The sequence below is a fragment of the Cygnus olor genome, chromosome 1 (genome assembly GCF_009769625.2).
Source record: "Cygnus olor isolate bCygOlo1 chromosome 1, bCygOlo1.pri.v2, whole genome shotgun sequence".
Classification (NCBI taxonomy): Eukaryota; Metazoa; Chordata; class Aves; order Anseriformes; family Anatidae; genus Cygnus; species Cygnus olor.
The window spans coordinates 177,586,460-177,610,838 of NC_049169.1; the positions used below are offsets into that span (position 1 = coordinate 177,586,460).

The window sequence follows — 24,379 nt, forward strand, 5'->3', positions numbered from 1 at the left end:
TTGAGGGTCTTTCAGCAGAGGGTGGACACCTTGTCCCTTCACAGCCCCTTTGCCCCTCAATGCAGAACAGCCATGCTTTACTTCTATGGCATACCAGAAAGCTATCCAGGTACATAATTGTCAGAGAGTACTTCCAGAGACCTCATGAAAGGCCCAGCTCATCAAAATCAATGTCTCTGAACGTCAGAAAAGACCGAGACAGTATGGTTCCTTGTCATTAACAGCTGCTCACAACAATTGACATTTTTTTTGGGACGGGGTCCAGTTATTCATTGTAGACACTTACAGCCAGGGTCTAAGTACTGACCTCTCAGCCAGGAGTCAAGCTGCTGCAACGGTAAGAGTGAGCTGGTCAGCCCCATCCACGTGGTCAGGAGGGCCAGACATGGGATCTGTTTTAGGGAGATCAGAATAGCTCTGCAAACTCCTCTGCCCCTATTCACTAGTCTCCACCAGCTATAACAGGAGCTCAGACACCTGGATCACATGAAGACATTCACATTTAGAAAGTATATTTAGGTGTCTACAGTCTGGACCTGAATATCAAACACTTGTGGCTTAGGGATTCAGCCTCCTAAACATAGATGCCCTGTGGTGTCTGAGACATCCAAGGGGGGCTGAGGAGTAGGACACAAAGTCTACGGGGGAGCCATGGGCCAGCAGATGCAGTCCAGGCAAAGAGACTGCAGCGAACCTCAAATATCTGTAAATATCTATGTGTGGGCAACAGGCTTGAGCCCTTAGTGAAACATTCATATTTACCTTCCATCTTTCCAATCGCGTTTCTTCTTTTGGCGTGTTTTGGCGTCTTTGGTTTTCAATCTCCCATTTTCCATGTGAGGTGGCTAGATATCTGTCAGTACAGGTATGAATTTAGTGTGACCAACTACAAAGAAGAAATTAAAACTATTTTTACCTGAAGTGCATTTATTAGAGGGCCTGTGAATGGCTGATTCATGCCCCTCAAAATAACCCCTTTCCTTGTCCTTACCACCTCCCCATGTTTTCCTTCCCAGATAAAGCCAAAGGAATGGAAGGCAGTGGAAGAATGATAAGCCTTAGAAGAGGAGTTTCTCTGTAATTTATACTGAACTGTAATTATTTACTTGGCTTGTTTTAAGACAAATTTCTGATACATGCCCGCATCAGTGCCGGCCGTGGGACTAGTTTCGGGAAGCAGGCTGACCATTGCTTAAGTGGTTTGAGAAAGCTCTCCGAACAGCTGACATAAGTTGAACACGTTGAACAAATAAACAAACAGACGTGTAGTTTGAAAGGCCCTCAGCGGCCTTTCTTCTGGGGCCTCTGCAGCTGGTGATGGAGAAAATGTTTAATAACAACGTGACAGCTACAAATATGCTTCCTGGTTTGCCATATGCTCAGGTCTCATCATATATGATTTTCCATATGGTGGGAGGAGCAGGGCAAACAGGCTGTGCTGGGTCTGGTAATCTGCGGTCACTTCAGACTTTCCAGGAATTCCAGAAAAAGATGCATAAGAGTGGTGGGGAAGGGATGATGAGCTCTTACAGCACAGAAACACCGACAAACCTCTTGCTGTCCTCTGAAGGATTTCCATACATTGAAAACTCTCTTGGGTAAAGGTAAATCTATGGCACACTGCCATCAAAAAGAAGCAGCAATCAAAACTTAGCAGACTGCTAAGGGGATTAAAGCGTCTTCTGTTAGTGGCAGTGCAAAGACTGCCAGGGATTTGTAAGGCTGAGATATGATTAGAAATGTGATGCAGACATCAGTGACAACTCATGAGGGTGGGTTAACTTTAGTGCCATATGACTGTTACTAACAGAAAGACTGATAACATGTTTTTTTTTTCTTTCTTTCTTATAATGTCCTTTTTTTTTCTTTTTTTTTTTTTTTTTTTTCCTGGTGACCTTATTCTCCCCCAGTTTAATATTCTATTCACATAGAAAGCAGTAGGCACAGACTCAAATTTCCTTCCTATAGCTGCTTTAAAGAAAATATTAGGGCTGAAAGGAAAACATGATTTCAACATTCACAACAGATTTTAAAATGGAAACATGAAAAGCTCACACTCGTAATAAGAGACTGTGGCTAATTTCCTAGACAAGATAACTTTGATCTTTCAAAGGCCGTATTTTCCATGTCAGCGGTCTCACTGTGGGGTCCAGGGCTTCAGAGCACTTGTCTCCAGGCTATGAGAGGGCTGAAGCTCAATGCCATAAATATATAATACCTCACTGCAGAGTGTGTCTCTTCAAATAAAAATGCAGTCATTATGTAAGTAAGAGTAAAGCTGAGCAACTAATTAATACCTTGATCCTTGATTTAATGCCATAAAGGCAGATTTCGGTAGTGCCAGGATTATTGTCTTGGTCCATTGACTTTGCACAGGCATAGATTTACTGTTACGAAGAAGAGTAGAAAACAACTAAATATTCAGATGGATGTTATTCTGAAGCGCGATGAAATCTCTTTTGCAATGTGTATGCCGGTTTTAAAGTTAAAGATTGGTTACTAGGAAGCAGAAGCTAATTGTTTTCAAGCATGTAAAAAACACAACATGGGTCAGCTAATTAAGATGATGAAGGTAAAACCTTGTATTTCTCTACAATCAGAGAGGTTAGACAATGAGCAGGTCTAAAAACAACTTGTTCCATGACGCATGCCTGTGCCAGATTCTGTTGCAGTTTGGAGAAGCAATTATGTAAATATAGATTTGCAAACAATTTCACAAAGTGACAAAAACAGTGTTAATTACCAAAAATGTTAGTGATCTGTCTAGCCAACCACAGAGTGATGAAATCATGGTCATTTTAAAAATGAAAGCCTGATGTAATCCCCCTCTTTTTTTTCTTTCTCTCTCTCTTTTTTTTTTTTTTTTCAGGAACATTATCTTTCCTTGTGTCATTGATGTAACTCTAAAGAGCATCTGAATATATATATATATATATTTAAATATATTTTTTAACCTAGGTCCAGGAAAAAGGCACACTCAAAATAACGTGTCTATTCCTGTTAACAGTATTGAGCAGTGCCTTCAGTCTTCTCCATAGATGTAAGAGTCAGTTCTTTTTTTGTCTAAATTCTCATCCTGAACTAAAAAGATCTGGGCTTTGATTTTGATACAACAAAGATGCAGCATATTTTCTTTCAATGAGTGAAAAACAGAGTAGATTGTAACTTTTTCATGGTTTTAACTTGCACAGAGTTTCTTAGTAATTATACATCGTAACTGAAAGCTCTTTAATCTTCATTCAGTTCTTCACTTATCTGGCTGCCTGTAAGCCCAGCCGTTCAGCATTACAGTTTAAAAGGCCCATTTTTCATGAATGCAATCAGTCTCTTCATTGTACTCATTGGTTACTGAGGTCCTATAAACATAATTGATAAATCGTAAGAGACAGAGTACATCCTCCTGGTACTAAATACCGGTATCCAGTTACTCTACTTTCTCCAGATTATGGCTGCGGATGTCATACAAGATTGACTAAAAACATTCCTTGGAAGAATTGTACAAGTTCACATCAAGTTTAGAAAAGGTTCTGGATGCAGTTAACCATAAATAATGGTTATTTTGTAATATTCAGAAACATCTTATTTCCATGGATAAATTGCTACTTTCTCTTTCTCTGGTGAAAATTTAAATAGTAGCTTCAAAAAAAAAATGCTTCTATTCCTACCACAAGGTTATACAACACAGTGTTGATACAATTTGAAGGAGCTGACTTACTGTTTAAAATATGGATGTTGCATATGACTTAAATAATGTGAATTATATGCTGAAGTCATTACTGAGTTGTTACCCAAGCAAAAACATACTGTTGCTTCAATAAATATTTCAGGTTTCAACACTATAATTCTTATGAGACATCTTACAGAAATAAGATGGATAGTAACTTAAAAATTGCTCTTGAATTAATATCTTACTGTTTAAATATTTAGCCAGGAGCTTACTAAAATAGGATTTTTTCTCCATGTATTTGTTAACCAAATATTAAATGTACAAAAGACAAATCATATCTCCTATCTTCTCTCTCCACCATTAAATAAATGTGTAATAAGAATCCATAACTCTTCTAAAACTTACTGGGTGTATCGATGTAGCTGCCCACGTCATAGCATGAGAGCAAAGTTTTGATGAAAATACATCTGTGAACAAAATAGTATCTTCTAATGGTATCTTCTAAGTTTTTCTACAACAGTTGAAGTCTCACACAATGTTTTATGAAACTTTTCTTTCTGTAGAGTTAAGAAGTGGTCCCACTTCTACAGAAGTGGAAATGCAGACCCAGGGAGACGGTGTGTGTTTGATGATAATCCATAACTCTAAGCACCTGAATTTCAGTCTTTTCATTTAGGCGCTCAATTTTGAATTACAAGAAATGCTGAAGATGATCGAGTGCCTCACAGCTAGTCATATGCAAAGCCCAGAAAAACTCTGTGAGTTTTGACACTTCTGTGAGTTGTAATCTTTGTCTAATAAACCAACTAGTAAGGGATATTTGCTTAAAACCTGCAACATTTGTATGTAAGCTAAAGATATAGCTTTCAGCTGAAAATGTCACCATACTTTACAGGATCAGGTTCTTAAATTACGTACATATGCATTGCCTTTAGTGCTCTAGCTAACCTTCAAATGCCTCAGCAATTACAATGCTAACTGTTAGAAAACATTTCTATATCTTGAGTCTTGTAATAGAAGGAGACACCTTTTAAGCTCTTTTTGTTAAACGTACTGCACAGTAGTCAGTCCAATCCAAAACTAAAGAATTCACCAGAAAGACTCCCACTTATTTCAGTGAGTGAACTGGAAGTAGCCTCTAAAATGTTGTGTGCCTCCAGCTCAAACATGAGAAGTACAAAACGAAGGGAGAATTTTCACTCCTCTCCTGCCAAGTGTTTGTGATGACTCAGATACAGCAGACTGCTAGGAAATTGTACTTAAACCACAAGGACAACACTTATTGCAACTCCTTAGTCATCAGAGAGAGAAGCTAAATTCAGTTGTAAAGTTTGATACAGAGTCGCAGGCTGCAGCTTTGAATTATTAATTTATTTGTTTAATCTACTGCTTTTTAAGATTACGTTTATCTAGGAGCTGAAAACTAAGGTGTTTATAAAAAGTATTTAATCCAGAACTATGTGGAATAGTTTGTTAATTCAATATCACTCTTTTCTAAAAGCTGATGACATGAATCACACAAATGAAACTGGCATCGTACTGTTACCAAATATCACCACATCAAATAATTAGCAAGAGTCAGGGACAAGGAACTGTGACATTAATGACACAGCCTCTTAAAAGGGCAGTCTTACGGTTGCCTAACACTGGAATTATCCTCTTATTTAATCTTGACTTTCAATCTGCTTGGGTCCTGTTACTCAAAAAAAGAACGCTACATTTTATTTGTCTTCAGCACTAGTGGTGTTGCTTATCACTTCTATATCCACATCTACATCTTCCAAATGAATGCATTACCAGTCATTGCACAGTTGAAACATTTAATTTAGTGCCGTGAGCTCAGCTTTTGGGCTGTGTGTCACCCTGTGGATTTCTTTAAAGAGTTTCACATTTTAATACCTATCCGATTTTCACAGAGAGTATTTCGGCTGTGTCATGTTGTGCTAATATACCAAAGGATTTCTTGGTTGGTTTGACATTCTGCTGCCCCTAGGTAGCAAAAATCTGTGGTCTCCAAGGATAACCCTCAAAACTAGAAAGAGCTGGGTACCGACTCCCAGCGGGGCTTCCTTTCTGTGAACTCAGCCAACCAACAACTCCATGACTCCAGCAGATGTTTTTGGCCTTCAGACCAATGGATGAATTTGTCCATCTTCCCTCATTCCCTCAGTCATCTCTCCAGCTGAAGCCAGCATGGTTAAACCTGGATCCCTGCCGAGGACAATCAGGAACGAAGTGCTGGCCCAGTGAGGTTTTCCAGCATGTACCAGGCAGATTGCATTCAGGGGCAAAGGGTCCATGCTATATAAATGCTGTAGAGCCTGTACCAGTGTTTTTGTGCTGTCTTTGATTGCAGGTTTTAAATATGTCATGTATTTCCAGATGCATTATTTATGTTTGCTTGTGTTGTTGTGCAATTTGTGGCAGAGTGAGGGGTCTACTGGAAAGCAGCCCTTGGTTTAGTGGCCAGCCCTGTAGCAAAATATTAGTAATACAGAAATCTGCTGCTCTAAGTGAAATTTGATTTAAGCATAAATGACAGAAAGCATTCAAATAATTTATTTCTTGTAGACTTGAAAAGCAATTAACTAAAAATGTAGCTATTTTGTTTTCTCCTTTTCTTTTTTCTTTTCTTTTCTTTTCTTTTCTTTTCTTTTCTTTTCTTTTCTTTTCTTTTCTTTTCTTTTCTTTTCTTTTCTTTTCTTTTCTTTTCTTTTCTTTTCTTTTCTTCTCTTCTCTTCTCTTCTCTTCTCTTTTCTCTTTTCTTTTCTTTTTTCTTTTCTTTTTTCTCCCCTCCCCCTCCCCTCCCCTCCCCTCCCCTCTCCTCTCCTCTCCTCTCCTCTCCTCTCCTCTCCTCTCCTCTCCTCTCCTCTCCTCTCCTCTCCTCTCCTCTCCTCTCCTCTCCTCTCCTCTCCTCTCCTCTCCTCTCCTCTCCTCTCCTCTCCTCTCCTCTCCTCTCCTCTTTCTCCTCTTCTTTTTCTTTTTTTCCTGTCTTTCTTTTCCTTTCTTTTCTCCTTCCCCTTCCCCTTCTCCTTTCCTTTTCCTTCACAATGCTTCATGGTAGTGAGGAGGATCCAAGTTCTAGCTCAGCCTGTCAATGTCCAAGCTCTATCAGAGGGGTTAAAGCTGGTGGCTGGTCACTGCTGGCAGCAGTTCACTTACAAATGAGTTATTTTTCAGCTGGTATGGGTAGGAGGTTGTGTCTACTTCTGAGTCTCGGCTTTGATACCATGAGCCATGCCTGCGTCACCTGGAGTTTAGGTAGCACTCTTGCCATACAAACCATATCTTCAGCACCTGCAGAAAGTGAAGCTAGCACCATTGACATGTGGTGTAATTCAGTGCCAGCTTGTGACATGAGTGTTTCACAGTTGGTTGTCCCAGATCTTATGGTTTTCAAGGCAGCTTATCTCTATTTGCTTTCTGGGTTGATGTACTACGTTAAAAAATGGACTCTTGCTTTGTGACATACTTTGTGCCTTTTAATCAGTGGAAGCATTTAACCAGGACTGTGCTGACTTTAATGAAATGTAGCTTTCAGAATTGCATCCCTCGTTATACCCCTAAAATAGAGCTTTTTCTTTCCCATCCCAAATAGTTTTAGTGTAAATTCTTATTTATAAATATATGTATAAACTCCAGGAGTTTGGAAGTGAATATGTACTTGATAATATGCTGTAGTTTGTGGTAGTTAGCCATGATTTTAATATTTGCTTGGCTCTTTCCAAACATGATTTTATTCTTGGTACAATTTAACTTTTGGTGTTCCCTAAAAATGTCTTTTAAAAAAAATTATTATTATTTTTATTTTTAATTTCCCTTATTTATTGTTACTATAAACAAAAATTGGAAAGGAAAAAAAATCTAGGAAGTTACAGGAGTGGTAAGTGATCATTGCATGATTATGATAATCTCTTTTTTTTCCTTTTTTCTTTTTTTTTTTACTTGGATGACCATTAACTTGTGTAAGCTTCCCACTTTGTGATCCTCCTGCTGTGAACACTACGTATTGTATATTGAAATTTACCCTATTGATCTACGTGACCACAAAAGGAATCCCCAGGGCCATATTTAATTTCACAGTCAAATGCACTACTTGACTAGAAGCCTATATTCTTGAGCTCCTCTGGGAACCACACTTTGCACTTTATATAGCTATTTTGCTTTGTGCATGAATCCCAGCAGGAAGATTGGGGGGATGGGGATTGGGGAAAAACATATATGCCAGTTAAAAAAAAAAGAAAAAGAAAAAAAAAAAGAACAACCCCCCTCTTTTTTTTTTTTTTTTTTTTTTTTGAACCAGAAGTAATCAGTTGCCATAATACTGTATTGTTTGTTTGACTTTTTTTCACTGTGGTTACTGTTACTTCATCCCTAAGACATTTCCAAGAGAAATGAGGAATTGTCCACAAGATAATCACCACTATGTCTGACTTTTCTGTGTGTACTATGGTGTGTCACTACAATGGAGATATTATCTATATGCAGCCTGTTAACAAAAATAAGGGATTCTAACTGGTGAGTATAACTTTCAGCACACACAATTCTGCAAATGTATGATTTCACCAAGAAATATTTCCTTCTGTATTGGCAAAAGTGGTTCTCAGTCTTTTTCAATATGGGTACTTCAGTGTCTGCTCTGTTTGAATGTGATAGCATCTTCAATACCATCAACACTTTCAGCCCAGGAATTTTGGAGAAGGCCAGTTAATGATCCCTGAAATGAGCTGTCTGCACTTCAGGCACTGAGTCCACTCGTGAGCCTGAGCTGATGTCATCTCGGTGCATGGGACAGGGATGATTATGTGCGTCTGTGCTCTTAGAGAAGCTGCCAGCTACAGCTGTGGTTCCTGCTGTGAGCTGGATCATCTGCATGCCCAGTTTGATTTTTGCCCTGCCTGCGATAGCCAGCATGGCCATATTCCCCATCCCACAAAGTCAAATGTAGAGTGACATGGAGAACTGAGTCTGCACATATAACCATCTTTTTGTCACATGTAAACCCATGCTATGAAAGTGGATGTTATGAAAGTGGATGCCAGCTTTGAGATGGAGCTAATCCCCTCTCTCAGGGATGCCATCTGGCAGGGCTTTTCTCCCTGATGCCAGCAGACTATCTGCAGGGACCCAGTGCTCTAGACTCGACAGAGCACTGGGGTTCCTTCTCCCATTTGCTTCAGTGGGAATAAGAAATACCAAGCATCTCACAGAAGCTACAGGGGCCACCAGGACCAGCTTTCAGGTGGGCATGCTTAGTCCTCAGTGCAGCACCCAGAGAGTAAATTTGCATAAGTAAATGGTTTTCCTTATGTCTGCTTTGTATATTTACAGTGGGATCTATCCTGCCCAGCTTAGCAGGCACTTCTGTTAGACGTGCCTGATGAAATAGTCTTTCCTAAGCTTTTTTTTTTTTTTAATTCCTTCTATAGTTACTGGGAAAGCAAAGTCCCCCTGGAGAGATTCAGAAGCCAAAACTATAATCTAATATGGATTTAAGAAGTCAGACTGGGTCCCAGCCTGATTCAGTTCATGAGAATTAGTTCAGGGGATGTTTTTTAATGCAGTTCTTGTTAACTAAATAAAACTGAATCATGCTAGCCTACTCCTTTTAAGCCTACACGCTTAAAAGCCCTTCCCTTCAAATCAACTGAGTTTACTTGACTGTCAAATTAATTCTACTTCTAGAATTAGGTCCATTAGAAGTCCTGTGTTTTTTTTTTATTTTTATTTTTATCACTTTGCCTTGATTTATTTAAGTTTCTGCATCATGGGGGAACTTGTTTTCATAAAAATAATAGAACTCAGTGTAATGAGAGATGAGTTCCAATGGGTCTGCTAGTAAAATATAAAGCTATTCAATTTTATACTGATCATTTTCCAAAATTGTCATGTTGACGTTAGAAAAACACTATGTTTTTGGTATTTATAATACTTGGTGGTCACTGCCTTAAGTCCAGCAAATAACAAGACAACATTTATACTCAGTGCTAGTTCTTATGCCTTTACTAGCTTGAGTAGCTTCTGACTTCACAAATTAACTCATCAAATTAAATTTCTTCTTCTTGTGTGTCAACTGACTGGGTTTGAAGACTGATAGTTGCTGGCCATTTAATGTCAAATCTGACCTGATTTTATCAGTTCATAGGTAGTTACATGGCTATAATCAGGCCATATGAATGATGGAATCCAGTGTTCTGGTGTCAGAGCACCTTGCAAAAAAGTTTTCTGTGCCACTTGATTTTATTGTATTTTCTATGGACCAGTGAGGAAGGTAATATATTTGATGCATTTTATGTATATCAGCAATTTCTGTCTATAGTTGCAGCTGTAAATATCCTGGTAGAGAGAATTTGCTTCCATGGTTTGAAAATATCCTTGCAAACTGTTAACTCTGGGCAAAAATCAGTGATTACAGTTAGCAAAAGTGATTTAAAAAATAGCAAAATAAATTATGCAAATTAGTGGAAACTAAGAATGTTGCATAGGTGCGGTTTGGAAATAAATCCTTGACTTTGTTTTTTCTTTTCTGTCTCATGACTTAAAATACAAGCCATTGCTCCTACGTTGATGGGAAAAATCAAAACATATGCTTTTCAGCTAACAAAAAAAAAAAATAACACGCGAAGGATAATGTTATTGCAAGTGTAAAACGAAATGGAACTTTTCCATAAGCCATATCCAGAGTGGTGTTGATGGCCACAAGTCCAGCTTCAACTTGCTTCTGGGGGTGTTTGAACCCACACGGGCCATAATCCAAACACAGTGGAAATACAATACAACACTGTTTTCCCCTCCCAATGCTTTTCACGAAACCACCAGAAGTCATGCAAGAGGCTCACAATGTATCAGTCTAGCTCAGAAGTTCAGACTTGGAAAAACAGCTTGTAAAACTGCTTCATGCATCATGCTTTACAAAGCTTAACTACTTTACATTTGAAGAGGCATAATTATCTGTGCTAAATATCAGTGGTTAGAAGCCACACTGAAAAAAAAAATAAAGTGACATTTTGAAGGGTTGTTAGTCCAGGGAGGAGATGAACAATTTTTGGTATTTTGACAAATAATGTGTAATTAAATACCATAAATTGCACTCTGTAATGTGACTACGTGAAAATGTGAAAATGGCACTTCTTACCCAACCTATTCTCTATGTGAGTCTAGTCACTGCTGCCTTTAATAATTGAAATAATTATTTAAGATTTTTAATATGTAAAAACTCTGCTAAAACATCCCAAAGTGGGGAAGGTGAGCTGGAGGCTTTTGGAGTCAAAGATCATTAGTAACATTAAATATGCAATGTCTGTCAGCCTCTCTGTACAGCCCTTCATCTGCAGGTAGAGTACTCACATCTTCACGTGAAGCCCTGGAGAAGAGGATGGAAACCAATGGCAAAGAGTGTTTGGCCAGTAGCGTTGCCACTGCTGGTGTTAATCAGCAAGCCAGGCAAAACGCAGCTTGGCTAAGATGTGTTGACAGAGCTGACAGTTAGAAATATTCTCTTTTTTTAACTTGTGAAATGGATGTGTTTTACCTGGAATCACTGAGTCACAACAAATATGGAAAACCACTCCCATGCCATTTCCCAGAGCAGAGTGGTCATTTAATAATAGCACGTTTATACAATATTTGTTTCCACAGTCCATGGTAGGGCCTCAAAGTGCTTTAAAAACATTAATAAAGCCATTCATAATCTTTTCTAGTTAAGCAATTTATTTCTACTTTGTTGTCTGGAGACTGCTAATAATTTCTAGCTCTTACATGTAGTACTTCTAAGCTCTGTCTTTCAATGTTCTTTTAAAAAATTATATCATTAAACCCATCTTACGGATGAAGAAGTAGGGCTGTAAAGAACACCAGGGCTTACTAATGACCATATCATCAGTCTATTGCAAAAGCAAATATCCCTCCCTCCATATGTTTTGATAACTATACATTAGCATGTGCATCGTGTAAATTGTTCTCATGAGTCATAGATTCTGGATTTCTGGAGCAATGGGAAGAAATGGAGACTCAAAGGAGGAGAAGAAGCCATACTGTGGTCATGTCAGTGATCCTTTTCTAGGTTGCTTCCAAGAACCAGCTCAATGATAACATCCCAAGCTGGAGTGTCCTGCACGTGCCCATGTGATGGCCATTTATGCAAATTCACAGTGCAGGGGAAGCCTGCAGGCATTGCGCATTTATACTATAAGCCCTGTGGTGCTGACAAAGGCCCGTAGTGATTTCTTCAGGGCTGATTTCCTTGCAATGTATATAAACTCAATATATATATATTTATATATATAAACCCAACCATGAAACCATATGGATCATCTCTTTCTCCATGGACATTAGGAGGAAGTTTGCTTGGTGAACAGAGGGAGCTCCCTCCATCTTCCTACTTTTCTGGCTAAAGACTGAATTTTTTATTCTTGATCGTGGCCCACAAAGATGGTTTGGGTTTTGCAGCACTCACCAGGAGCTTAAACACAGCCCCAAAAGATGGGGGGAGGGCAGGTGTGAGGACATAGTTCTTGGATTTAGGGATTGTTAGCAGGGGACTTTGGTCAGTGAAGCTTTTCCCTCAGGCATTGAGTCAGAGGAAAAGTCCCTCGTCATCAAGTGACACACACTTTATTCCTGGCAAGAGGCGAGAACTGCTGTTGTCTTGGACAACCCCATTGCTATTCCAGGCTGTGGGCAATGAGCAGGTTTTTGCACCAATGGCCTTGATTCCTTGTGATGATCTAGACATCACCTGAAGCACCAGCCAGAGATGGTTCTGTCTTCCCATTTTGAATTGCTCTTGGCCCATGTCTCACTGCTGTGGAAATGCGGGTTGAACAGCAACTTCTCTCAGCACTCAGCTTCCAGTGATTCAGAGATGAAGCTGTCCCGTGAGCCCCTGGAGAAGAATGGCCAGGGTCTATGTGGTGCTGGGTGGCTCTACTTCTTCCTGGTCCTACCCAGGGTCCATCCAGGCAGCTTCAAGCAGTGGCTTCAGTTTTAAGAGCTGGGGAAACTTAAACTTCCTCATTATATTCCAGTTGGTTTGCTCTCTTGGTGGCCCTTACTGTAGTAGAAAGTCAAAGCGTGTTGTAGATAAGAAAGTAGTTCTTGTTGGTTTTGATTAAGATGGCATTGCTCCTGATGCCAAACAGAAGCCATTTAGGGCAGCTTAAGTTCCATCCCCCCCTTTTTTTTTCTTTTTTTTTTTTTCTTTTTTTTTTTTTTTTTTTTTCCAGTTTATAGGGCATTTCTATGGTATGTTGTTGAATTAGCCAGATTTATTTATTTGTTTATTTATTTATTTATTTATTTGTGATATGCTGAAGAGGTTTCTCACCAATACTCTTTCTTGCTATACTTTTATCTATATTTCTGCAGATATACTGGCACTGTCAATGCCTCTTACAGAAAAGAATCTCTAATGAAAGTGCATGAGTGGTATTCCTGATACTCTTTAATGTGCTTTGACTTCTCTAACAATACTGATGTGTAGGTATGCCTTGATCCTATTGTGTTGGCACTTCTCCTTCATCAGACAACACGAGTCTGCAAAGCAGACTGTTTTTACTGCTTTCTTTCTTTTTAAGGCTATGTTTTACTGAAATGATTTTCATAAAGGAAGGCTGTATCAGCATCTCTTCCTGTACTGAAGAACCGTGATAAGCAGTCCTCGGCTCCAGGCTTCATCTTGGAGTTTTTCAAATTATGCTGTCTCATCTGTTGCTTAACACAGAGCTCAAAGAACAGCCTTTGAATTAATACCTGTAATTAATACCTGTAAGAAAGATGTGTTAGGTTTGGGTCTGGAATATCTTTACAGAATTGTCCTTCCACCATCAAGCCCTGAGTCTACATGCTTCAAAAATAATTACTAGATTTTGAGTTCACGATTTATGAAAAATTCTGCACAAACTCTGGTCTCAGAGTTGTGCAGAGAAACAGAGAGGCCCCAGCTTGTGAAGTTCCCATGATACTGTTAATCTCCATCCTTCCTAGAAAAAAATGCATGAAGAAGGTTTAAATCTAAGTATATATTTTGAAGTTATACAGGCCTGCTTTTTAAATTATATTACACTTTAAATTTAGCCTTTTTTTTTTTTTTTTTTTTTTTCATTTTAAGGTCCATACAACAAAAGATCATGGACTTGAACAGAAGCAGAGTATGGCATGTAATCTACAGACAAGGTCTTCACAGATTCCTTTTATTGCCACCCTCTGAAATATATCAAAGAATAATTGCGCTTGATAAATAAAACACAAGATGGCAGTGCTCAGTTCATTAGCAAACTAAATCAGAGCAACTATTTTACTGTACAGTGAAAATGAAATAGAGAAGAAAATATTATCACACACAGCAGCAGTGGGTTCTTAACCCTTTCTGCCTGTCCCACACTAAGACGGTTTCCGCCTGAAGCGTACAAGAATGTGTCACTAAAACCCACAGAGAACACCCACAGCCCTGAAGAACAGCCAAAATCTGCTTTGTTACCCAGAGATACAGAATTGTTTTGCTTAGCCAGCTAATCTTCCGACAAGCGAGAGAAAGTGAAAATGACACCTGAATTTGCCCCAACTTATAATTCATATATATACATTTCTTGCCTATGCTTGAGGCTTATAGCTTCTGAAATGACACATATCCAAACTGCAACTTTAATATTTTTTTTCTTTTTCCAAACAAGAGGTAAGATAACAAATACATTGGTTTAGCCTTCCGTATGCTTCTCTTTCCGCTTGTGTGGTAATACAGTAAATGTAAGGATTTCCTGCATCATTGCATTGCAGCATTGTATTATAGTATTTTTAAAGAGAGACTGTTTTTTTTCTTAACGAGTTTTCCCTCTGAGTGCACAACATCTCCATTAGAACACCTCCAGCATTTAGTTTAGAAGCAATTTAGAGCATACCAAGTTAAATATCTAAATACAGACGGTGTGAACTCTCCTTGTGTAGGGCATAATTTCATAGATGCAGCTAACTGCAGACAAAACAAAACAGTCAAGGCACCTCACTGCCTGGGACTCAGTAACTGAAGATCAACTCATGGATTTGAACCCCCTCTTCTTAGGTCCTGCTCCGTGGCAGGTCAAGGAGTGTAGAAGCCAGCAACCATTCTGCTTGTCCTAATTTTGAAAGGAAATGGGCTCACTTTTGCCTGGTTGAAACTGCAACATCCTGTAAAACCATGTCGTGCTACCATACCCCAGCCCCCTGCCTCTGGTGCACTTAAGACCCAGTAGGTTGGGCCAGTCCCTTACTTGTAGGGATACCTGTGAGGTTAGTCAAGCAGTTGTTGGCTTATGTGATACCTTCGTCAGGGTCAGTGTGAAGCCACCAAGGGAGCACAGCATTCCTTCCTGAAGGAAATGGGACCACGACTTAAAAAAATAAATAAATAAAAGTGCTGTGTATTATGGTTACAGTTATGCAGGGACTTCTGCCAAATGATCTGTGCTCCCTGGCCTAGCACCAAATCCCAGCTTTCCATAGGTGAAGGAAGAGGCCTGAAGTGTGTTATTCTTTTTTACTCTACGACAGTCGAGAACAGGGATTAGGCAAACACCCATCTGATACCCTGGGAGCTGGATCAAGATCCAAAATCTTGCATATTTTGGTGATCGAAATAATCATTTATTTATTTATTTTTTATGCCAGAGAAGGACAAAATGTACATTGAGAATATCAGAAAAATATTTGTTCGTCCTTTCTATTTTTGCTATGCTAACTAAAATGGTTAAAATAAAAATAGCTCTTGTAACAAAAATATGTTGTCTAAAATCCTCCAAAAACAAGCAGATCTTTAATTTGTTCTTAAGTTTTAAGAACACTCTCCACACATTAAATATAGATATTTCTTGTTCTGTTATTCTGCATTCAGAAATATCATGTTATTTAACATTACCAAAAAAAAAAAAAAAAGAGGAAAGAATTGAGTCACCTGGCATACCTACAGAATATTTGCAAAGTATTAACATATTCTCAGAATGAAAAGACGACAGTTTCAAAGCCAGCACCTGCTGCTTTGAGTTTGGTACTATTGTTTTTGCTAATAGTGCCATTTCTCATGGTTTGCAGAAGCAGAGATTGCCATTTGGGAATGTCTGTAGTTAACAAGAGTACTTGTAATCAATAAGAGCATTTTCCAACAGATTTGTTCTTTGTGCTAAGGTATGTACTTGCACAGAAAAATAACTATGCACAGGACTGAGCTGAATGAGTACAACATAGCTTTCTAACGCTTCAAGCAATAACAGCAAATGACACATTTAATGCAATTCCTCATTAAGGGAATGCAATGACTGATTAATACTTCACTCATTCATATCTGAGACCAGACATCCACACTCCCACAGGACATCAGAATATTTTTCTTTCATTATTGTCAGAACTGTACAGTCAGAAGGTAATATGGCTGTCTCCCACAGGCTATTCAGCTACGTTTGCAATGTTTTTACAGGAGAAGCTGTACTACGATGACTCAGTTTGCAGTACTTATCTGTAGTGTGGGATCGTGCTGCTCGCTTTTGCAAGGACACAGCAAGCTGGAGTACTCGATTACTGTTTACAAACAACCCATCAAATCAATGTTTGTACAAATGGAAGTTGAGTTTGAGGGAGCTCACAATGGCAGTCACTGCTGTGGGATTTTCATGCAGTAGGACTGCTTGAATGGGCTGCATACAAAGGTGCTGAGCTCGTCTGGAAAATCCATGACCACACGGAGGAAATGAAACCCAGAGAATTATTTGAGGTTCTTACCACTGTAGCTGAGCTTGGCATGAAATTAATTGCTAAAAAAAAAAAAAAAAAAAAAAAAGTGCCTTGCTGTAATAATCACTATGCAGGCACAACATTCATCAGATTAGATCCACAGCGAGATAGTGTACTTGGAGATAGTGATGCAGGTGTGTGTGTTGCTCAAAGATTTCTTCTGTAGCCATAGCCCTCACACTGTGGTTCTGTGACAGCTGAAGCTCATGTAAGTTGAAGGTGATGTGGTCCAGCTCTCCTTCCCCCATTCCTCAATGTCCCTTCCCATCCATTTCCTGTGCTGGTAGAAATGAGTGTGAACATGTGGCAAGTCAGTTCAGGAAGGTGATAATATGCCCATGCAAGACTTTCCCCACCTCTGCCCTTTAGTACCAGTCCTCCTTGCCCTTGTGGCAGGACTGTCACGACTTTAACGTGATCCCAGTTTTAACCTTACCATCAGCTCCCAACTCCCCAAACTCAATTGTCTCTGCTCTGTTGAAAGACTTCTGCTGGGGTTGAAGCAAATTTGTGGTCATCCCAAAAATATAAGTTGAAAAGGAAGAAAATAAAGATAATTAATGTGAAGATGTGAAACAGTAGTAAGTTGTTTTTATAGGGATGGGCTAACATTTTATATTAAATGAGTTTCTTCTTACTAAACCCATTCTTTTCAAGTTATTATCCTCTTTATGGTGTAGGAAATCTTTACTTTTCCCATTGATGAAAAAGTCCTAACTAACTTTTTACAATCATTCTGTTCTTTCCATTTTTTTTTTATTTTTTATTTTTCAAGACTACACTGCTTAACCTAAACTTAAGGTTAAAATCAAAAGCTCTAAAACAGTTTGCTACCTTTGGCCACACTTCAGCAGAACTTAATATGGTCTAACTCCAGGCCAAGGAATATCTCCGGTTCTGGCTTTTGTGGACAAAGTTGGAAAGCATAAAGAAACAGACATTTAAATACAGTTTTAAATAACTAAGGGATGGGGAGGTATTATGTTGATGGGGATTGAATATTCTCCATTGCCAGTGATAAATTGAGAACAAGCACTCTGCCAGGCTGTATTGACAGCACAGCTGGACCAGATCAACATTTTTCCTATTGAAAGGATTCATTGTTATCACTCATTTTGTTACCTGATGACTTTGCAATATCAGCCCTGGATAAAAATAAACAAACAAACAAACAAACAAAAATAAACAGACTGTGTCCTTCTGGCTTACACATCCCCATTAAGACTGAAGATTGCATGCCTGGGACTTGGCAATAATAGTATCCAGCAAGAGGAGAAGTATTAAATTTATTATGTGTGTCAATAAAGTCAGCAAGCACAACTTGGAACACACACATGGAGCTAAACTGCTGAGTAAGGGAGAGCGACTTTTCCAATTATAACAACACATTAACACACAGGTCAGAGGTTGAAATATTAAAAGGAAGTTAACAGGTCTCTTGAGAAGCACTGGTAATGCACAGCAGCTCTGCATACTTGTAGACAATATAAAAAGCCACAGCATTATCCCTGAAAACCAAACACTTGTGCGCAGAGCTCCATTAGGGAAAGCTGTTCAGCAACTGCAATGTCAGTTCTGCTGGGAGATGCCCTGCCCAGGAGCACCAGCACTGTGCTACCCTCCAGGACTCGAAGGCGCAGACTCGAAGGTGCACTGCAAGGCAAGGAGATTGCAGAAGGCTGCAGTAAAAGCTGTTGGAAGCTGTCAGCTGGAGAAAAAGTTAATGGTGATGGTGCCTTACCACAAGCAAAAGACCTTTCTCATGACTGGCTTTTTTTTATTATTATTATTTTATTTTTTATTATTACTACAACTGCCTGAAATAGCAACACTTTGGTCTTGATAATATTACACCCAATTTCAAGCATGCTGTGCATGTCCAGTTAGAGCTAGATTTTTTTCTAGGGTGCTCAAGTCCTGTTAAGTTATTAAAACTGAATATCTCTTGTGGCTCTTGTGTCATCTCTCTTCTGACCTAGAGACAGTCGGATGGAATGTCATTGGGAAACACCGTATGTGTCCTTCAAAACCTCTAGCTGAAGGGTTCTTATCAAATATATTTTCCACTGCGTATGGTTTGGGTATTGGGGCATAGGAGCAGTCATAGCACCCCAGGCACTGTGACTGACCTGTTCTCTGTGGGGGCACACCCAGCTGAGATCAGATATCCCACCTATCTCACAGCCCCATGCTGTGGATGAGCCCACAGCTTCTCTGCCCTATATTGTTTTATGATTTTGACATCTGCCTTATGGAATGTATGTTAATGGACTAAGGTTAGTATGAAAGTCTGTGGTTGTTACCAGTTTACTGATCTGCTGTACACACAGGGGAAAACAGAGTTCAAACTCTCTTTGTTGACCTCTGACTTTCTTTGAGCAGGAGATTATACCAAGTCAGACGGAACATTTACTGAACTTGAGATCAGTATTACACTGGATCTGTGCTTCACCTGCAGTTTGGCACACATGTGAAGTGTCAGTCTTTCTAGCTACTCCCTGGTTTAGGGCAGAAACTAAATCTCCGTTAAACCATATTTGCTTACTTGGTATTACACTGTAACTACGTGTAAGCCACTGGAGAAGAGGTTCTAGTCTGTAAACACCATGGCTTTTGTGGTTTTGTTACAACAATTTTGTGCCCCAAATTAAAATAAATTGGGAAATAGAGACTGTTCCGGAGCCCACCCAAAAGATTGGTGGTCTTCCCAGCTCACAGATCAGGCAACATGAAGGGAATTCAAAACCTGCTTCTGACCAAAACAATATGTAACTTAAGTTTCTGCATGCTCTGTGCCAAACAAACAAATGCTGAGTCTAGTGATTTTTACAGTCAATATGCTCCATCATCTATATGGTAACTCGGTACATGTAATTAGATCAAAGGTTTCCTTTCGGTCCCAAAGCAGAGGATGTTTTACATTGAAATTAAGACAGTTGTTTCTGCTAAGCAGAGCGCTGCCTGCCTCTGTCTGAGATAAGGCTCTGTCTGCTGGAAGGAAAATCTCAGTCACTCTGTGGCTATGTCATCCTTGCTCTGGGTGAAAGCTGTTTTGATGGGTAACATCTGTTATTTTCATTGAAATCTGAAAGACCTGTCTACATGTTTTGGTGTGTGTGTTGTTCTTTTTTTTTTTCCTTTTTTTTTTTTTTTTTCTTCAGTATAGGATGTGAGGGAGGGAAAAATAACTAAATTGACCTTTCAGTTGACTGAGATGCAGCGTAAAAAGGCTCAGAGAAATGAATATCCTTACAATTATGCATAGTAAGGCATTCTTACTCAGTTTTTCTCATGTAAAGAAAACCAAGAAAAACAGAGCTATTATGACTTTACCCACCTACAGACAAAGCCTGAGAAGATCCTATTTCTCAGACCTTTGTCGGATTTTCAGTCTATCCAGTGGGAATTTTTTTCTTCCCCTAAAAGAAAAATACATTAAGCAGTCTCAAGGGACAATAGCTTTTCATCTGAGAAAACAAATGTCATCACTCTCTCTCATTCTCCACTCTTCTCTTCCTTTCCCCACTTAAACTTTAGCCCTATCCCTCTGGCCATGAGAATACGTGTTCTCCTTTGGTGTTCATTTCTCTTCTTCTGGGATCATATACCATTTGGGGACAACATATGCTGAGACAAAAATCGCATGTTAGGAAAATTGAAACAACTGAAACCTATCTTTATATTTGTTTTTAAGTAAAATAAAGTAGAAAACATAAAAAGAGAGAGACTTACAGCCATTTAACTAAAGAAGAAAGCCACTGATAACAAAGAAAATATTTAAACTGATCACTGCAAACTCCTGAATTTGCCAGCAAATTCACATTTGACTGTCAACTCCTTTATGATACCAAAGGCAAAGAAAGGAAAAAAATGGGGGATTAGATTTCAAAAATAATGTTGAAAATTACAAAAAATCGTGTTATAAAGGTATATTTTTGCTAACATACCTCATGCAGCAGGTGATCGGTGTCTTCAGCCCCACACAGGTGAGCTAATGCCAGCTTTAAGACACTGCTATTAGTACCAGAAGCCATTCTACAGTCCTTCACACATATGCATACAGTATGGGGACTATACAGATCTGTTTTTTGATGACCCTTGTCAGGGAAGGATCATGAGTCTTGTGCTGATTTTTTTGTTGTTGTTGTTTGTTTGTTTTTTGGCCATGAGATCAGCATGTTCTGTTGTGGTGGCTGCTGGTAATCGAAATCCCCAACTATGGGGGAAAAGTGAGCTGGAAGAGGCCAGTATTGATTGATGGGCATCCTGTTACAAGGGTGAAGCCCCAGCCTGCCTCATCCTCCAGTGGTGTAGCTGTGAAGTCATTTTATCTCCTGCTTGTGAAGGACTCCTAGGGCTCCTGCAGCCATTTACAGTTCATAACTTGTGGCTCCTGTGCATATGGAGATGATGGAGCAGAGCAGATAGTCAGAAATTTGGGCCAGTTTCCTTGGTTCTGTGCACAGTATGATATGCCTCCTTAAGCTCATCTGCAAGCTGACAAGCTTGCCATCTACAAAAACTACACTGGGCCAACAGCACAGAAGCGTGAAAGTTTCTATTGTAACCACCCATGTCACAAAGTGGGAGCAGCAAGTTGTCCTTGACTGCTCTGCTGCTCTAGCCACGCAAACATTACAGTGGGGATTGCTAACATTCCTGACACCATGCAGAGCCACACACTAAAACCTTCATCAGGCTGATGGAATAGAGGACAGGAGAAATGAGAAAGTCTGCTCTGTGGGCTTGTGTGGGTGCATTTACATTAATGTTTCAGGTTGGATTGAGAGAAGTCTGTTAAAAAGTGATTCTCCATGTTGTCCTCACAGACTCTACTTCGGTTCGCATCACAGAGCAGTTGCAGCTGCAGTTCACAAGTTCACTTCCTTACAGATGAATCTAAACTGAACGTTGCATTTTAAGATTACATCAGTTTTTCTCCAGCCACTAGTGGGCATGGGATCTGTGGGACTTGACCTCGTCTGAAGGAAAGTCCTCCAAAATGCAAGTAGTGTGAACAATGGATCATCTGTATGAACTTTTTCACTCTGTAGATACATTTCTATTATGCCACAGGGCTTCCAAATGTGCATAGCCTGTGTGACCTTGAGTCACAAAGCTAGCTCTAGCCTTATCTAGCAAGGAATTAGCTATCCTTATTAACATTTTTGGAGGCAAGAATATTTTGTACTTCTGGAGATCAAATTCTTAAAGACTTCTTAAATTAATTCTTCAAAATAAGTCTTTAAGACTGATGATACCTGCCTTCATGTTCATGTACTTTAAATAATAATAGTAAAATGTTAGAAGCCCATTTAAGACATCTTCTTGTACTTAAGAGAGAGCTTTAAAGCATGTTAAGCAATTCGTGTGTTTTGCAGTGACTTTTCAGCAATAATAAATTTTAATCTTTATGGAAATTAAATAATCTCAGTATGGCAGGCTGGAGAAATGAGCTGACAGGAACATCGTGCAGTTCAGCAAAAGCAAATGCTGAGACCTGTGCCTGGGGAGGAGAAATCTCATGTACTAGTAGATGCTGGAAGCCAGATGGCTGGAAGTGATGTTTGCAGAAAAGGTATTGGGGATCACAGTAGACACCGTCCCTGGGGGTGTTCAAGGAAAGGTTGGACCTGGTGCGCAGGGACATTGTTTAGCGGATCACACTGACGGTAGGGGGATGGTTGGACCAGATGACCTTGGAGGTCTTTTCCAACCTGAATGATTCTATGATTCTATGTTACACTGATGAGAGACTAGAGCCTGAACTGGAAAACATCATGTGGAACATGTGGAACAAGGTAGATAAGGCTGCAATTTGCAAGGTCCTGCAGTTTTGCCACAGCCGGCTTGTGCGGCAGAAGAGCCGAAGCAGTGAGGCGAGCGGCAGGCCTCCTCGGTGTGAGGACAGCAATGCAGTCCAAGGAAGCACTGAGCAGGAGTGCACCTAATGAGAAGTGTCGTGGGCAGAGGGATCGTGCCTGCAGCACAACTGACACCAGTGCTCAGGGGACCTCTGGCGCGCAGCCCACAGACACTTACAGGCAGCACCACTGGCACCGCAACGACGCGGGGAACAGGCTGCCCCCTCAGCCATACGGTGACAGGGGGCCTGGGCCTTCCCAGTGGCACAATGGCGGCGTGGGTCGAAGGCAGGAGCGTCAGGCAGACAGCCGTGTGGAGCACAGGCCTGCCCAGAGTCCGGAACGCAGCATGGGACCCAGCCATGGACGTAAAAGAGATGGCAGTGTCAGACCCGCTCATGGAAATGAACCGGACAGTGGCATGGGACCTAGAGGTGGAACTGGACGAGCCTCTGGTTCTGCACCCTGGCCTGAAAACATTCCAGACGGAAGGCATCCTGTTTGGGCAGTCCTGGGCAAGGACTGGCTTATCCTTGTGCCTAACACCGTGGAGCCCATGCAGCTGGATCCACCAGATGTGGAGGAACTGATGGAAGTGGATCCACCTCGGCCACATCAGACCTGGGACTACCCCAGCATGTCTTCGCTACCTGCCATCCGAATGCACCAACAGCATCGCAGGAGCGCCAGGTGAGCTCCCTACTCGTCGCTCAGGCTCCACCCCAAGCATTAGCTTGGAGCTGCTAGACAACATGGACATCCTGCAGGCTCACCTGCAAGATGTCCCAGCAATAAAGGACTCTGTTGCCAATTCTCAGGGGTTGTGTGAGTGCTTCTTTCCCATCCCCCAGCCCTTGTGCAAGAGGTGGCATCCCTTCTGCACAGAGCCTCAAGGAAGAGCACAAGAGAGGACCCAGCTCCCTTCGGGCTGCTGCAGTGTGATGACAGGAGGAGTCCCCGAGGGCCACCATGTGCCTTTAACATTTGTGAAAAGACTGAGGGGTGAAAATAGTAGTGTGTAAGCGATTATAGGTGGCTAACTTCTTATATTAGGAGTGAGTTTCTGTATCTGAGTAATTGGTAATGACAGACACGGAGAATGCTGAGGTACTCAGCAACTTCTTTGCCTCCGTCTGCATGGGTAGATGGGCTTCCCAAGTCTTTCATTTCCCTGAACCCACAGATGGAGGCTGGGCAACCAAAGTCCCGCCCACTGTAAGTGAAGAGCAGGTTTGAGACCACCTGATGAATCTAAACAGGTACAGGTCTATGGGACCTGATGACATGAATCCCAGGGTCCTGAGGGAACTGGCTGATGTAGTTGCCTAGCCTCTCTCCATCATAGTTGAAGAGTCCTGTCATTTGGGTGATGTCCCTGGTGAGTGGGAAAATGGAAACGTCCTGCCCCTACTCTTCAACAATTAAAACAAAGAATTGAACAAAGAGCACTACCCTTCAACAATTAAAACAATTAGGAGACATTTCTTCTCAGAAAGAGCAGTCAGGCATTAGAATGGGTTGCCCAGAGAGGTGGTGGTGTCACCGTCCCTGGGGGTGTTCAAGGAAAGGTTGGACATGGTGCTTAGGGACATGGTTTAGCGGGTCACATTGGCAGTAGGGTGATGGTTGGACCAGATGATCTTGAAGGTCTTTTCTAACCTTAATTTTTCTATGATTCTATGATTCTATGATAGCCACAAGATGTTCACCACAGACCTTAGAAAGACAGCAAGAACGAGACCTCTAGGACCTGTAGGACGGCCAGGAGATACTCAGAGATCTTCCATCTCACTATGCGTTGGTTTGGGTGCACAGCTGTGTCCCGGAGGATCCCAGTATTTTGGAGATTAAAAGATTTGTGGATGCATATTTCTGCCCACTTCCATGGGGTCACACAACGTACTTTCATTGTGGGAGCCTTTCTCGAATTGCTTGAGGCTTCAGAGATAGTTTGGCCAGTTCTGCAGAATGCTTGATCTTTTGATGCCTTCCCAAAAAACATTTATGTCTCCAAATAAGGCTTGCCAGAAAATAAATAATAAAAAATGCTCTAACAATGTAAATAGTACATGATTCTGGTAATTACAGA

General features: G+C 40.5%; 1 long non-coding RNA gene across 1 annotated transcript; it reads right to left on the minus strand.

The window, feature by feature from the left end:
- Positions 1-4,142: 4,142 nt before the first annotated feature.
- On the minus strand, positions 4,143-23,456 carry LOC121061946. Its single transcript, XR_005815345.1, has 3 exons — positions 23,287-23,456; positions 18,993-19,002; positions 4,143-4,152 (listed from the first exon to the last, which is right to left on the minus strand). It is a non-coding gene; the product is annotated as an uncharacterized LOC121061946 (long non-coding RNA).
- Between the last annotated feature and the right edge of the window lie 923 nt (positions 23,457-24,379).